The sequence below is a fragment of the Anser anser genome (genome assembly GCF_964211835.1).
Source record: "Anser anser genome assembly, chromosome: 8".
In the NCBI taxonomy this organism is placed as follows: domain Eukaryota; kingdom Metazoa; phylum Chordata; class Aves; order Anseriformes; family Anatidae; genus Anser; species Anser anser.
The window spans coordinates 20952073-20966561 of record NC_139728.1 but is presented as its reverse complement, the minus strand read 5'-3'; the positions used below and the strand labels follow the sequence as shown (position 1 = coordinate 20966561).

The following is a 14489-nucleotide window of genomic DNA, read 5'->3' as shown; positions in this document are numbered from 1 at the left end:
AGCCTTTTCCTTCTTTTCTTTCGGTGTTCTTTATTTATTTTTTATTACATATGGCAAAGCCAGGAGGAGAGAGGGTGAAGAGTGAAGGAAAAAAAAAAGGGGGGGGGGGGGCAAAAGGGAAAAAAAGGCACAAAGCCTGCAGGGGAGAAGGGAGGCGTTCCTGTGAAGGTGTGCCATCCTCAGACGTGGGACGCGGTATTCCCTGCTCCGATGTCTGCGGTGCTGCTTTGCAGAGCGGGGCATGGGCTTAGTGCCAGCGCACAGTCTGCTTCTCGCAGTGCTTGCTGCAAAGGGTGGGGGTCGGCCCGGCTGCGCCCCCCTCAGCAGCACCGACCCCATCAATAATGGATGGCTGTGGAGCCAGGCAGCGCACCGCCAGAGCAGCGCGGACATCTGACACCCCCAGCAGTCCCCTCCGGCACAGGGCTGCTGCCCGGAGGAGCTGCTCATGAAGGTCACTTCTGTGTCCTGTCCCCAGTGTCTGGGCTGTGACACGGCGCGTTGGCACCCACCAACACCCAGTACATGGCCAATGCCAACTGGTGCAGGAGGCACCGTGCCTCGGGGGGTCCCTCTGAAGAGGCCACCCTGCTGTCCCTGTGCACCGAGGTCAAAGTGAGCAAAAGTTCACTTGGAAACACAGAGGAATGCAATTTGTCCACCAGACTTCGCCCATCAGCAACAAGAATCCATTTTAAGCTCCGTTTGATTTTAAAGAGCTGGAGTCTGCCTCCACCAGGCACTCCCAAGGGGGTACAAACGCACCCTTCCCAAAGCTGGCGGTGCCCCTGCGCTGCCCTGCACCCCCGGCCCCTCCAGCCCTGCGGGGACGTCTGCCAGCCGTTTCTCTGATGTATTACAAATGCAGTGGCTGCTCCCCAGTGTTGGGGGCTCCTGTCTCTCCCCGAGCTCTCCCAGCATTGGGCTGAAGCTCTGTGGCGGGGACGGTGCCACTTTGTGTTCGCCACAGACCTTGCCATAGCGGTGCCAGCGATGCTCAGCCCCCCAGGCTGGGGGCACGGCTCCTGCTGTGGCTTTGCTGTGCATACTCTGCCGAAGCGTGTTTGTTTTTTTTTTTTCCTTTCAGCATCCTTAAATCCCTCTCCTGTTTGCCTTTTTGAGCATCGCTAGCGCTTCAGCGAGGAACCCGCAGGGACTCGGAGGTCTCGTATCTGAATGGAAATGTAAAGCCTTGCAGCGCATGGAAACGCCGGGGTTATTTTTTCGCCGCGTGTGGCATTTTGCTGCATCTCCCCCGCCCTGCCACCACCCATGTTGTGACCCGGCTGTGTCCCAGAGCCACTCCGTGGGGGCTCCAGGGGACTCCAGGCACCGAGGGGACGCCGGGGGGACGCGGGGGCGGGCGCTCCCCCCGCACGGGGTTGCCATATCAACAGGTTCCCCGGCGGAGACCCTCGCTGCGGATGCAGCATTTTCGGAAGGCGTGGGAGCCCTGATGTGAGCCTGCCTGGCTGGCACCAAGCCCCCAGGCTGCTGCGGGCTCCCCCCCAGCCCCACATCCCCCTCGGGTGCCGTCGCCACCTGGGTGGGCTGTGGGATGCTGAGCCCATGGCTGGTGCCCCTAGCATCCACATCAGGAGGGCAGCAGGGTGCTGCCTGTCCTGATTTCAGGGTGGGGAGAGGCGTTTGTATCCAGCTGCCCCTTGAACGCTCACACGGTTGCACTGCGGGGTCTTGTCTGAGCAGGAGGCTGGGGGAGCGAGGGGCGGTCACCCCAATCCGCCCAGGGCATGGGGTGCCCCAGGAGCCACCCAGGATGCTGGGGAGAGAGAGGGAAAGGAGGAGAATGTGTATGTGGGGTTAACAGAGACCTGGGAGAGCTGCAGGATGGCGAGGGGAGGCCACGTCCCCAGCCGAGGGCAGGGGCCCCGCAGTTGACTCAGGCTGCGTCGGAGGGGAGGAATTTGCTTGTGAGGCACTTGAGGCTTCAGATAGTTGGGATGCCTGGGCCGAGGAGGGTGTTTGCATTCCCTCCCTTATCTGCTGCCCCGTGGGGCCCCTTCAGCCGCAGGGCAGGTTCCGGGGGTGGGGGAGCGGGGATCCAGGCGCCAGCGCTGTGGTGCGGCCCCGCACCCACGTCGGTGGCCGCAGACACCTGTGGGGCCAGGTACGGCGCCAGGGATGGGGCCAGGGACAAGGCCCCCCAGCCACCCAGCAGCCCCATCCCTGCTCCCCACCCCTGCCCCTTGTTACCCCAGGAATGCCCTGAAGGTCTGCATTCACCCCATGGGGATCCCCGGGGCCACCCCTGCAGCATCGCCCCCCGGGGACCACGGCCCAGGTGCTGCTGCCTCCTGCGCCCCGGGCTCCCCACGGGTACACTGAGCGGCACGGGGCCAGCGGAGAGCCTGCCAGCCCCGCTGCTGCCCTGCGCTGGGATGACAACTGCCCGTTGATTCCTCCTCTGCTTTCTGGCTCTCCGTGAGCCTTTGATCCGTGGCAATACTTTGCCTCTCGCTCCACGACAACTTAATTTCTATAGTAACCTCCTGTGCTGGAGCTTGTCGAAAGGCCTTTTGAAAATCTGAATAAACTATGTCGAGTGGTTTTTCTTCTACCCACTCTTTACTGGAGTATTAGAAGAACTCTAATACAACAAATGAGGCTGGATGCTCCTGTGCGGAAGCTGTGCTGGCTGATGCCGAGCACGTTGCAGTCTTCCAGCCGCTCTGCTTGCCCCGACCAACCCACAAATTCGGCACGGCCACCCCTGCACAGCCCCTTGCTCCTGAGCCCCCTGGTTCAGGACAGCACCAGCCCCATCCTGGGCCAGCAGAGAGAGGGGGCTGCAGCTAACTGCTCCGTCTTGTTGCAAAAGTTTAATTAATCCACGGAAATTTCCTATCTGCAAATAACTCAGACCTTATGAAATTCCAATAAAACAATTTATCACAGCTGGCAATTTGATGCTGCCAGCAAAGCTCTTGGACGCTCAGGGAGTAATTGATAGCCTAATATAATTTTAAATTAGGGTTTGTGTTATTAATTTCAGACCTCGGAAAACACCCCTTTGTTTGGAGTGACCCCCCCCCGTCTCCTGCTGCCTGTCCCACCGGTGCTGCCCGCGGAGGCTGGGGTCCCCCCGTGTCCCTGTGCAGGGCTGTGACACTGACCCCTTGCTTTTGGGATGGCCGGGTGCGTCCCAGAGCCCTGATCCCAGGCCCCATCCCACAGTTTCTGCTTGTGCCGGGAGCGGCTGAGCACCTGCTCTGAGTAATTTCAATATACGCATCCCTCACCTTCGGGCGGCGGTGGGATCCCTCACCCCAGCCCGTCCCTGCTGAGTAACATCACATCGCCGCGTGTTGCTAAACACCACCGCAGCCCGCTCCGGGGCGGCTGCTTTTCGGAGGTGGGAGAAGGAAAACGATCCCTGTACTTACGTGGTCCTAACTCCACAATGCGCGCTAAACCTTGCAAAAGATGCCGAGAAGATGAATGCGTGATGACAGCTGCGGTGACAGGCGCGGTCCCCCCGCTACAGCACTCACCGGTGATTCACAACGCGAGCGGCGCGGAGAGGAGCCCACGGCGGGGTGAGTCACGGGGAGCCCCCGCCCCGGGCAGGGCCACGGCCACGCAGAGCCCCCTGCCCCACCGCCGAGGGCTGGGGACAGCGGGGACGGTGGCACAGGAGGGGCTGGGAGGCGAACGGAGAGGCTGGCGAGATGCGAGGCGCGAGCAGGTTTGATGTGGTTCATTAGTTAATGGGCGCGCCGGGGCTTTGAAAGTGCAAAGCGCTGAACAGGTGCAAAGGAATTCGTGTTTTAAATTAGTTATCTATTTTTTTCCCCCTCTTTTTCTAAGTCAATGCCACGAGGAGCAGCCGTGCGTGTCCGGCCATGAGCAGCCTGGCTGCGCTGGCGCTCGGTGGGGCCTCCAGAAATACCATTGGGACCACGCACGGCAGGTGGCACCGCAGGGCCGCTGCACCCCGGGATGTCCCCAGCCCAGCCACATCCCCTCACCCCAGCAGGACACCAGGGTGCAGCTGCTTGGCCCCTTCCTGGGGACCATCGGGAGCGCGCCAGCCACGTAATTGAGCCGGGGAGCTATTACCATGTTAAAAATCTGGACACGATGCTGTAATGAGATTTGCAATTTGTCCCAGGCAGGCAGGCTGCAGCGTGCTTTCCCCATTAGGGGCCGCGTGCTGTTTGCAATCACATTAGTGGGGCTGGGATTTAGCAGCAGGAAATCAAAGTGCTCCCTGCAGACCCCAGTCAATAGCCGGGCAGCTGAGGGACCCGGGGAGCCGCTCGTCCACCCGCGGCTGCAGGGGGGCCGGGATGTGCTGTGCCCCCCCGCTGCCATCTCCCCGCGGGCACTGGGCCCCCCAGGGATGCTGGCCAGGACCCGGCCATGCTCTGCTCCGAAGCCCCAAAAGCTCCAGGTCGCAGGGAGCTCCCCCCGGCCGCCTGGCCTCATTCACTTTTTTTTTTCTTTTTTCCTTGGGATCTATCAGTTAAACAGATTTTAATCTACGCAGTCTGGAGCTATTGATACCGTGCCGCGCTAATTTGTTAGCAGGCTGTCAAGTAGCTGAAACTAAATGCCAAATATTAAATGAAGCTGGTGTGGTGTGAAAGGGGCCAGCGCTGAGACCCTGCTTCCCCTGGAGCCAGGGACCATTTGCGGGTCTCTCCCGCACGCCCTGGCCACGTCCCATGGCCCTGGCTGCTGCTGCTCTTGGGATGTGCGTCAGCAGCAGGGGGGCACCCACAGGACCGCCCGGCCCCACAGGTTTGGGAGAGCAGGGGCTGCCTTCACACGCTCCCTGATCTCTCCCCTCTCTGCCCCACGGCAGGGCTCTGTCCCCGCACCCCCAGCCCGCTGGCTGCCCCCTTTGCCCCCCGCACGGCTGCACCCTCGGCCTCACGGCACGGTGGAGGCGGCCGTGCAGGTGCGGGGGGCACCGCTCCCCGAGCACCGCGCCGAGGCGATTATTTATTCGGTGAGTTATGACTTTGTTTTCCCCTGTGTAAATATCTGGGAAGCGCAGCTAATGTTCTGTGCACAGCCGAGGCAATTACAGCCCTTATCAGAGCGCTGCCACCCCCCCCGGCCCCCTCAATGCAAATCGGCCCCGGCTCCCCCCACGCCCTGCGTGCAGGGAGAAACCCCCGTGGAACCAGCCCTACGAAGCCAGCCCCGAGCCGCCCGCGCCCCTCTGGCTCCCCGGCCCTGCTCCGGCCCCCACGTCGGCCAGAGGTGCTGGGGTGACCTGCAGGCTGTGCGCGGGCTGCCCCCGCCAGCTGGGCGCTGGGTTCCCTGCCAGCTGTGCTGGGGGCCGCGGGTGCTGAGGGGTGAGCTTCCCGTTGCGCGTGGGGAGCCTCCAGCTGCTCGGGGACGGGATGGGGCTCCAGCCGTGCAGGGCTGGCCCCCCAGCTGTGCTTGCGAGGGGCGCTCCAGCTGTGCTGGGACGGCTCGAGCTGCCCCCAAGGAGCCCCACGGCCCGGCACAGACGGGTACAATCCCAGACCGCCCTCGTGCAGAGCAGAGCGGGGCTGCTGCTCCCACCCCAGGGCTGCTCGTTAGCCCTAACGAGGCGGGGAGCCAGGCAGCGGGGGCACCCGGCCCGCCGCAGCCCGTGCCCGGCAGTGGAGACTGCGCGGCAGCCGAGCCTCCCGGCCCCGGCCCCTGGACGACAGGCAGCCCCGAATCAGCTTCATTAAGAGCCATTGATCTGTTTCCTGCTTAATATATTTTTCATTTCCAAATGTTTTTTTCCAGGCTCCACAGCGTTTGCAGCTTGTACCAATTAAGGCGGCAGCACAGAATGAGCGCTGCAGCCCATTAATTAAACTTATAGGGGGAGATTAAGTGCCCACTCCATCCTCCCTGGCAGCTCCCTGCGAGCAACAGGCGGGCAGGGGACCGGAGCACGGCCGAGCGCTCACGTGCCGCTCACCAGCCCTCCCTGCCGCCCCCCCGGCCCGCCACGAGCCCCCAGACTGTGCGGGCACCCATGGGTGCAGGCGTTGCCTGCAGGGGGGGAAAAGGGATGTGGGGCTCCTGTGCGCCGTGGCTCTGCTCCGAGGGGGGACGCTGAGCTCGGTACCGCCTTTGGTGGTGCATCCGTTTGGGGAACGGGCGCAGGGCACGTGGGGATGCTGCCGTGCCCTCTGGCTGCTGAAGGGCACGTGGATGGCCCCTCACGTCCCCTGTCAGGACGAAGCCCGCCTTCGGGGACCACCCCGGCCCGCAGCGGGGAGCCAGCCACCGGCACCACCGCCACAAGGCAGCCGGTGCTTGCGCTGTCACACACGGCTGCCATGGAAACGGTGACACTGTCACAAGCAGCCGTCCTCCAGCCCCGGGCACCCGGGTACCACGCGTCCGGCGGCCCCGCTGGCACCGCAGGCGTGTGGAGCTGGGGCGGGGGCTCCTGGGGCTGCCGGCGGGACGTCCTGCCCCGACGGGAGGGGACGGAGCAGCGGCTGCGTGGGCACAGCACGGGCAGGCGCACGGGTACGGATGGCCCACCCCATCGCCTGCTGCTGAGCCCCCCCAGGCACGAACCACTAATTGGGACAAATGCTGGAAAAACGGAGACGGGCCCAAAGCCTGCAGACTGGCCCCAGGTTTTGGAGCAGGTGAGCTCCCCGTGGGATCAGTTGGAGGCACCAGGGAGGTTTCACCCTGTCTGGGATGCGGTCGGGGCCTCTCCCACGCTGGCTGTCCAGGTCTGGCAACCCACGAGCATCTGTGGCTGCTGCTCCCTGCTGTGGCCCCGTCCCCGCGCCTCTGTGCGCAAAATGCACGGAGGTGAGATCCCCATCGATGTGGACAAGGATGGTGACGGAAAAGTGACAGTGCAAACAGCAAAGGGCAGCTGGGGAGATGCTAAGCGCTGGCAAGCAGTGGAGCATCCATCGGGACTGTGTCGGCAAAGGGCTCGGAGGGACAGCGGGGTGCATCCCAGCCCAGTGCTGTCACACAGCCCCGCTGCCTCCTGGGCAGGAGCCGGGGCTGGACCGAAACTATTTGTAGTTCCCATCAAAAGGCAAGCTAAGGATGCACAAGCTTTGCTGGCTTGGCTTTGTGCGGGTGATACAGAGGCTTGTGAGATGATAACCACAGAGATCGTCTGCTGCGGCATCACTGCCTGAGCTGGGAGCAGAGCAGAGCGAGCTGCTGCTGGCAGTGACACCTGCAAGGGGTGTGACCTGCAGGGGGTGGCACCGCAGGGGCCTTCATGGGGAGAAGTGGGGTGTCCTCCTTCCTAACACACGCTGCTCTCAGAGGGGATGGAGAGGATGTCCCCTGGGGGGGAAAACACCCCCATTAGTCCTGTTGGATGCCTGGTCTGGCCCTGAGGGCAGGGAGCAGCCTCAGCCAGGGTTAAGGCAGCAGGGTGAGGGCTCCTGCAGCGGGCGCTGGGCTCGGAGGGGCCGGGGGGCAGCAGAAGGCCCGGCCTGGCCGGGCACACGGGCTGCAGGGAGCTGGCTGCGTGGCTGCTCCCCGGGGCGCAGCAGGGGAGAGGGCAAGGTGCCCGTGCCCAGCGTGGGGCACCCACCCAGCTGGGACCCCCGTGCAGCCCTCTGCAGCATCAGCGCAGCTGCTGGAGCACCGGCAGGCGTCTTGGCACCCTCCTGAAGCCCAGACCTCGGTGCACAGCCCCGAAAGGTGACAGCAGCCCGCTGGGAGCGGAGCGGGGCTGCGGGGCCGGGCCGGGCTCTGCTGCGCCCATGGCAGCGGCGCGGTGGCACCCGCTGCACAGCTCCGTTTCCCTGCCTCGTTGCTTTTGATTTAGCAGTTGCTAGAGAAACTAAAAGTTGCAGTTTGGGGAGCATCTGCATTTTAATGAGCAATTACCAGCAGCGCTGCTCTGGCCCAGCTGTTGCTTGCAGGGTCCCCGCTGCTGCTTGGGGCTGCCCTCACTGGGGCCGGGTCGGGGCCGTGGGGCTGTGCCCGTGCCCTTTGGGGTGTCCCCAGCGGGTGCTGGGCAGGACACCAGGGCTGGTGGCACTGTGGTGCCCTGGCCTGGGTGCTGCTCGGTGCCCCCTGAGCCCCTGGTGCTCAGGAGATGCCCTGGCCCTGCCTGCCCTTGTGCCCATGCTGGCCGCCCCCATGGAAGGAGTGCTGTCCTGTCACCACAGGTCACTGTCCCCTGCTGTCCTCCCACCGCAGCTGTGACACCCCCGGGATGGGGAGGCTGGCGCCCTTGTCCCTGTCTGTCCCTGCAGGTGCGGGTGGCTGGGGTTGCATTCCTGTGCCCCCAGCTCTCACATGCTGTCCCCCCACCAGGCCATGCCATGCCCCCACAACGCGTCCCCAAGCTCTCAGACAAAATGGGGAGTCCCTGCTCCCTCTTGCTCCCCTTGCTCTCCTCTGGGTGATGCCCCCATCCCCTCAGCCCCACACCCACCCTCCGTCCCGCACCGTGTCCCACCCCATGGCTCTGGGACCCACCAGCTGCACGGAGCAGTGGGGCTGGATGAAAGGGGGGTGCAGGGGCTTGGGGCAGGACCCCCACGCCCTTTGCAGCCCCTCGGTGTCCCCTGTCCCCTCCCCGGCTCACTGGGCCAGCCTTTCATTTTAACAAGGCTTTCAAGCTTAAGTGCTGCTTGGCGTGACTGGGAAAAATTGATATTTTGAGAATGAGCTTGCGAGGGGCCATGAATAATTCACGCCGGGGCGGTTCCGTTCCCATAAACAGGTTGCTAAAAAAAAAAAACAAAAAACAAAAAACAAAACACGTAGCACTTAACAAGGAAACAAATTACCATCCTGCAAACCCCAGGCCCCGCTCAGCCTCCCCTGAATCTTTAATCTCCAGAAATGGGCTCTGGTGTGCACGAGCACGGGACACATTGCCCACATAGGGGACAGACACAGCCCAGGGTGGTGGGACGGGACCTTTGTCCTTTGCACCACATCTGGGGGACCCCATGCAACACAGGAGCATCCCAAAACCTGCCCCAGTGCTGCGGCGGGGAGCCCAGGACCCCCCATCCCCAGGCAGTGGGGACGGGAGGGGGCCACCCGCTGCCCGGGGGTCCTGCTCCCCGTGCCGAGCTGGCAGCCCGCGGGCGCCGCGGCAGCAGAGTCTGTGTGCTGCCACCCGGCACCGCTCCCCGGCTGCTCGCTGCTGGACGCCTTCCAAGCGAGGCGGCTCGGTGACACGAATCCAGCTGGCTTCCTAGCGCGGGGACCCCGGAGCACCCCGCGGACGGGATCCAGGGCTGGGCACAGGACCGGGACGATGAGCACGGACTCGTCCCCTCCGTAATCACCCCCCAAACCTGTCTGCCTGGGGATGAAAGGAGCGGTGAGGGAGCCCCCAGGTTCTCCAGCATCACCCTGCTGGAGACAGCGCCCCGGCCCTGGGGACAAGGGCACACGGGCAGCACCGTCCCCAGGGACGAGGGCACGGCGCCGGGGCAGTGATGCCGAGGACGAGCCCTGCGGCCCCGCCGCTGCGCAGGGAGAATTAGCGGTAATAAGTCATGATCATCCCCTGATGACGAGCACTTAATGTGTGCCAGTTCTGCTATCAAAGTGCCTCTTAAACCCCAATCGCCCTGTCGATAGCGGTGGCAGAGGCTGATGGATCCCCAGCCGCCCGCTCGGGGTGCTCCCGGCATGCCCCAGGCGGGAGCATCGATTTCCCACTGCTGCGAAGAGGCAAATATTTGAAAAGTGATAAATAAGGGGAGCTGCCGGCTCGGCTGCACGCATCAGCGCCCGGGATTAAGGCAACGAGGTGAGACTGCCCAATTAAATCCCAATAAAAATGGCTGCAAATTCAATTTTTCCCCTCGTCCATATCCATTTCCAGTGCCGAGGGTGTGGGGGGATGCTGATAACACAGAGTTCATCGATTGTCACTGCCAGGAAGAAATCTCTCTGAATTCAATTAGCTTGGAAAACATGCCGGGCGGCGCGGGGAGGTGGCTGCCCTCTGTGAGCACCCACCGGGCACGGGGTGATGGCACCCACGGGTGCCCACAGCGCCCTGGAGGGGTGGAGGCATTGCCCTCACCAAGCACCGGTGTTTCTCCTGTACCGGGGAGGTCACGCCGGGTCTGGCACCCGCCGGTAGCAGCAGCAGCTGTGTGAGTGAATTAAACGTGCCCTCTACGTCCCCTGGGCGGATGGCGAGTGACCGGGAGCAGCCTGCACGTCCCCAAGTGTGGCTGCACTTCAGGAAGGCGCCCGGCCTGCTCTGACCCCATAAGCAGCAGGGCTGGCCCCGGAGTACCCCAGCCGCAGGGGATGGGGAGCGCAGCGGGTCCCAGCGTGGGGAGCTGGGGGGGCTGGGGGCTGCGGCTCTTCCCCCGCTCCGGGGCTTCAACGCGGCGCGATGACCCCGCCGGGATGAACAGCCATCGTGTCTCATTGCCTTGGAAACCGAGCAGCAGCACTGCAAAGCCTTCCCTCTCCTCCTCCTCCTCCTCCTCCTCCGAGCTGGGCCTGCGGGAAGGGGCCGGGGGGCTTGGGGATGTGGGGGCTGCGCACCCTGTTCTGCTGCCGCCCTCCCTGCTTCCTCCCGCCCAGGTGAGAGAAGTACAAGGCCCGGTGGACACCAAGCCCCCATGGGGCAGTGTGTGAGGGGCTGGGGGGGGGCCCAGCTGGCTCAGAGGACAGCACCCACTTGTGGGTCACAGGGGGACGGTGACACCCGGCTGGGGTCTGCAGGCACAGGAGGGGTGAGGGCAGGGCGCTGCCTGCCGCTGCTGTGTGCCTCCAGCGCTGCAGCACCAAGTTGCCTGGTAACCCTCCTCCTCCTCCTCCTCCTCCTCTTCCTCTCCTCCTCCTCGCAGCCCAGGCACGACCCTCTCACCAGGCACAACTGAGCTGCTCTCAGCAGCCCGGGCACTCAGAGGTGGCCCTGACTCCCAGGGGGGAAGGGAGCCCCCGCTGCTGGCTCCGTGCCGCAGGGGCGGGCAGAGCCCCCCAGGTGGGCACCCCTCAGGGGGGCACCCCCTGCCCAGGCTCCCTGCCCCTGCCCCTGCCCCTGCCCTCCCGCCGCACCCCAAAGCTCCCGGAGCCCGGTCTGAGAGTTGATATTCTGCCCGCTCCCCTACGCACATTGGCAATTAGATCATAATTGTAATATTTGCATATTCATAACAGCTGAAATTAATCGCATTTGCATAATGGTAATGAAAGGGACTTCATTAATTACCGCTTTTTTTTTCTGGGGATTTTGCATATAAATGGCTTCCATTAGGCAGGTTCAGGGGGTGGGAAGGCAGCAGCGCTGCTGTTTTGGGACGGAGCTGCCCCTGGTGTGGTGGCCGTCCCCGGCTGCTGGCTCCTGCCTGTCCCCAGCCCCTGGCAGCCCAGTGGGAGCAAGGACGGGCGCCAGGGCTGCTGCGGCCACAGCTGTTTGTGGGACAGACCCGGGGGCACACGGTTAGTGCCGGGCAGGGGTGGTGCTGCTCGGGGCTGGCAGTCACCTGGCGGCGTCCTGGTGTCCCCGTGCCAGGGCTCTGCCTCTCCTCTGGGACAGCCGTGCTGCCCGGTGGCTGTCACCATCTCTTCCCTCCTGTTGTCCCCCAGGGCTGCCACCAAACGGGGACACCAGCACCTCGGGTGTGGGATCACTCCTGTGTGACAAACCCAGGGAGCCCCTCTTGGGCAGCCCCACCAAAGAGGGGATGTCCAGGGCAGCACCAGGGGACCTGCAGGACCCCAGAGATGGGGGACATAGGGACAAACGGTGCTGGCACAGCTGGGGCCTGCGGGCAGCCCAGCGCTCTCCCTTTGTCCCCAGATGAGATGTGAGAGAAGAGATGGCAGCTGAACGTAGCACGTGGAAGCTGGAGAGCTGGGAGCAGCGAGTGAAAGCTGGCAGTCGGCAAATGCAGATGCTGAAAATATCAATGAAAGCCATCGGCTGGCGGAGTCGCGGGGAGCAGGAGATAATTGTGGAAGCAAACAGAGAGAAAATCAACTGCAGGCAGCAGCAGCCTGGTCCGGAGGTGAGGGAAAGGTGACGAAGCCGTGGCTCGGCAGAAATTCTGCTCCAGGTTGTGCTGAAGTGCAGGACGATGTGTTCGCCTTGGTGTGAAAGGGAAGGGCACCATCCTGCGCTGGTCTGCATGCCCCGGAGCTGGGGGCAGCGGGGAGCTCGCATCCTGTATGGAGCCAGGAGGGTCTGGCTGAGCTGCCCGTGTTCAGGGCCTCTGCCTTGCAGGGAGGATGCCGCAGCTCCATCAGGGTGCAGGGGCACCTCTGCTCTGCTTTGCTCTGCTCTGCTCGGGCCGGGGCTGCCTCCCAGCCCTCCTTGCCTCCTAATGGATGGCTCCATTCCTCCTGCTCCCCTCTCGGAAGAGGCCTGCAGAATAAATCAGTGCAGGAGACAGATTATGGCAACTAAAGACTCCAAATGAGATGATAATTGCCGTGGTAATGACAGCGAAGAAGACCTGATGCTGCGGATAAGGAAATATCTCCACTGCTCTCGGCTGGTGCCCGGCCCGGGGCTGGTGCGGGTGGCACTGTGGGGACTGTCCCCAGGGCGCTGTGACCGGGCACCGCTCCCCTCCCAGGCTGCTGCTGCGGGGGCACGGGGCTGCCCCAGCACCACCTTTGCCCCAGGAGCCCCACGCAGCACTTGGGCACCCAGGGTCCATCCGTGCTGCTCCCCAGCACCCGCAGCGTGTCCCAGCGGAGGCAGGGATGCTGCTGCCCCATGCGGTGCTGGGCTGTGCCTGGCACCCCGGGGTGCGGGACCGGGCACCGGCCGGGAGCTCTCGGTGCCTGGGGCTGCTCCTCTGCCCCGGGGCCTGATCCTGCAGCCCACCGTGCCCCCAGCACCTGCGGCTGCAGGGGCACCGGTTGTGGGGTGGGGATCAGCAGGGGGCCAGGAGCTGGGGTTGGGGCGCTGGGCACGAGGCGGGCAGCACTGCCGGGGCTGTTTGCCTGCCTCTCCCGCCGGCTGCGTGTCAGCTCTAATTAGGCAAACTTCTGTATTCATTGCGAGCCCAGCCAGCGGAGAATTCCACAATTGAATTTTAATGCCCTAAAAACACATTACAATCAGCCTGATTAATTAAGAGATGGCTTAACACGGTGACCGGGCTGCAGAGGGACACTTCAGGCAGGACCACGGGGCTGCAGCGTGCCGGGGGCCAGCAGAGCCGATCCCGTCCCCAAATCCCCACAGGGCTGCAGGAGGGGACAGGGAGCTGGGGACGTGCCCTGGCGGTGCCCATAGTGGTATCGGATCCCTCCCCGTGTCCCACCACCAGGACCATCGGTGCTGTGCACCCCGCAGCTGCTCCCCAGCCGATGGGTGATGGCACAAGCCCGCAGGTGCCCTGCAGCAGATTTGGGGCCGGTGACAACGCCGGGCGCGCTCCCCGGGTGCAGGCAGCCGCCGACAGTGTGATTGCAAGCGTCTGCTTAAATATTTGTGCGGAGCGACAAAGCCCTGGGCTGGCGGGGAAATCGCTCCCCGCCGAGGTGGCTGTTAAGGGGCTGATTGGCACCAAGATTACAGGGGTGCAGGGGAATCGCTCGGAGCTGACAAAATAGTTGTGACAAACGTGCGTGTCGGGGGCGAGGGAGGCGGGCGCAGCCGCGGCGCCAGCACGGGCGGCCCTGAAGAGGGGCAAAGCCCGGGGCAGAGCCCAAAATTAGTGTCTGTGGTGGGTGATGGAGGGTGACCGGCGTAAAACGGGTGGGAAATGGGGAAATTCATAATCGTGGTAAAGGAGAAGTTACAAGTGGCAGCGCATAAATCAGGGGGAAATTGATAAAGGGAGCCTCTCGCCAGGAAGGGACCGGCAGAGGAGGGAGGAATGTCTAAAGCATAATAAGGCCAAAAGAAATCCTGGCAAGGCTATAAATCCTGCACCCGCTGGAATTGTTCGAGCGCTAATGATCATGCAAAAACGCCAGACACGTTTAACAAATATTTCTGCTCTGTATTTGGAAAGAAGCGGGACGACATGTTTGAATCATACAAGAGTGATGAAGCCGTCTATTAATTACTGCCGGGAATGTTAAACAACATCTGCCAGCTCAGCAGGCCCAGGCACCGCCTGCACCGGCCTCCTCCAAGAGCTGGAGGAGAATTTGGCCTCCTCGTTAATTTCCCGTGAAATCTTGCGATGGCACGAAGATCCCAGAGACCCACGTGGGGCGAGCCCACCCATGCTGCTGGGGCCAAGGCAGATGGACTGAAAGCGGCCAAATAGCAGGAAAATGATGCTGAGGGGCCCAGGGGTGCGGGGCGCTGGGCCTTCGCCTCCTTGTCTTGGCCTTGCCGGGATCGATATCACGTTCAGCCCCGGCTCGATGCTCGCTGATGAAGAATAGCCATAGCGCCGGCGGCGGCGTGCGTTTGTTTCCCAGCGTATGATGTATGGATTTTCAGCCAAGCGTTTTCGGAGGCTGCAACGCGGCGAGCTCGCTAAAGCGCCTCGCAGAAATCCTCGCCCAGGCTTTGGGGAGAGGTTGGCAAGGTTCCCCACGTGGTGCCCAGCAGTGGCACTATTACAGGTTAAAGC

General features: G+C 63.3%; 1 long non-coding RNA gene across 1 annotated transcript; it reads left to right on the top strand.

Annotated features, from left to right (window-relative positions):
- Positions 1-7185: 7185 nt before the first annotated feature.
- Positions 7186-13494, top strand: LOC310903472. Its single transcript, XR_014587580.1, has 2 exons — positions 7186-11385; positions 11533-13494. It is a non-coding gene; the product is annotated as an uncharacterized lncRNA (long non-coding RNA).
- Positions 13495-14489: the final 995 nt, after the last annotated feature.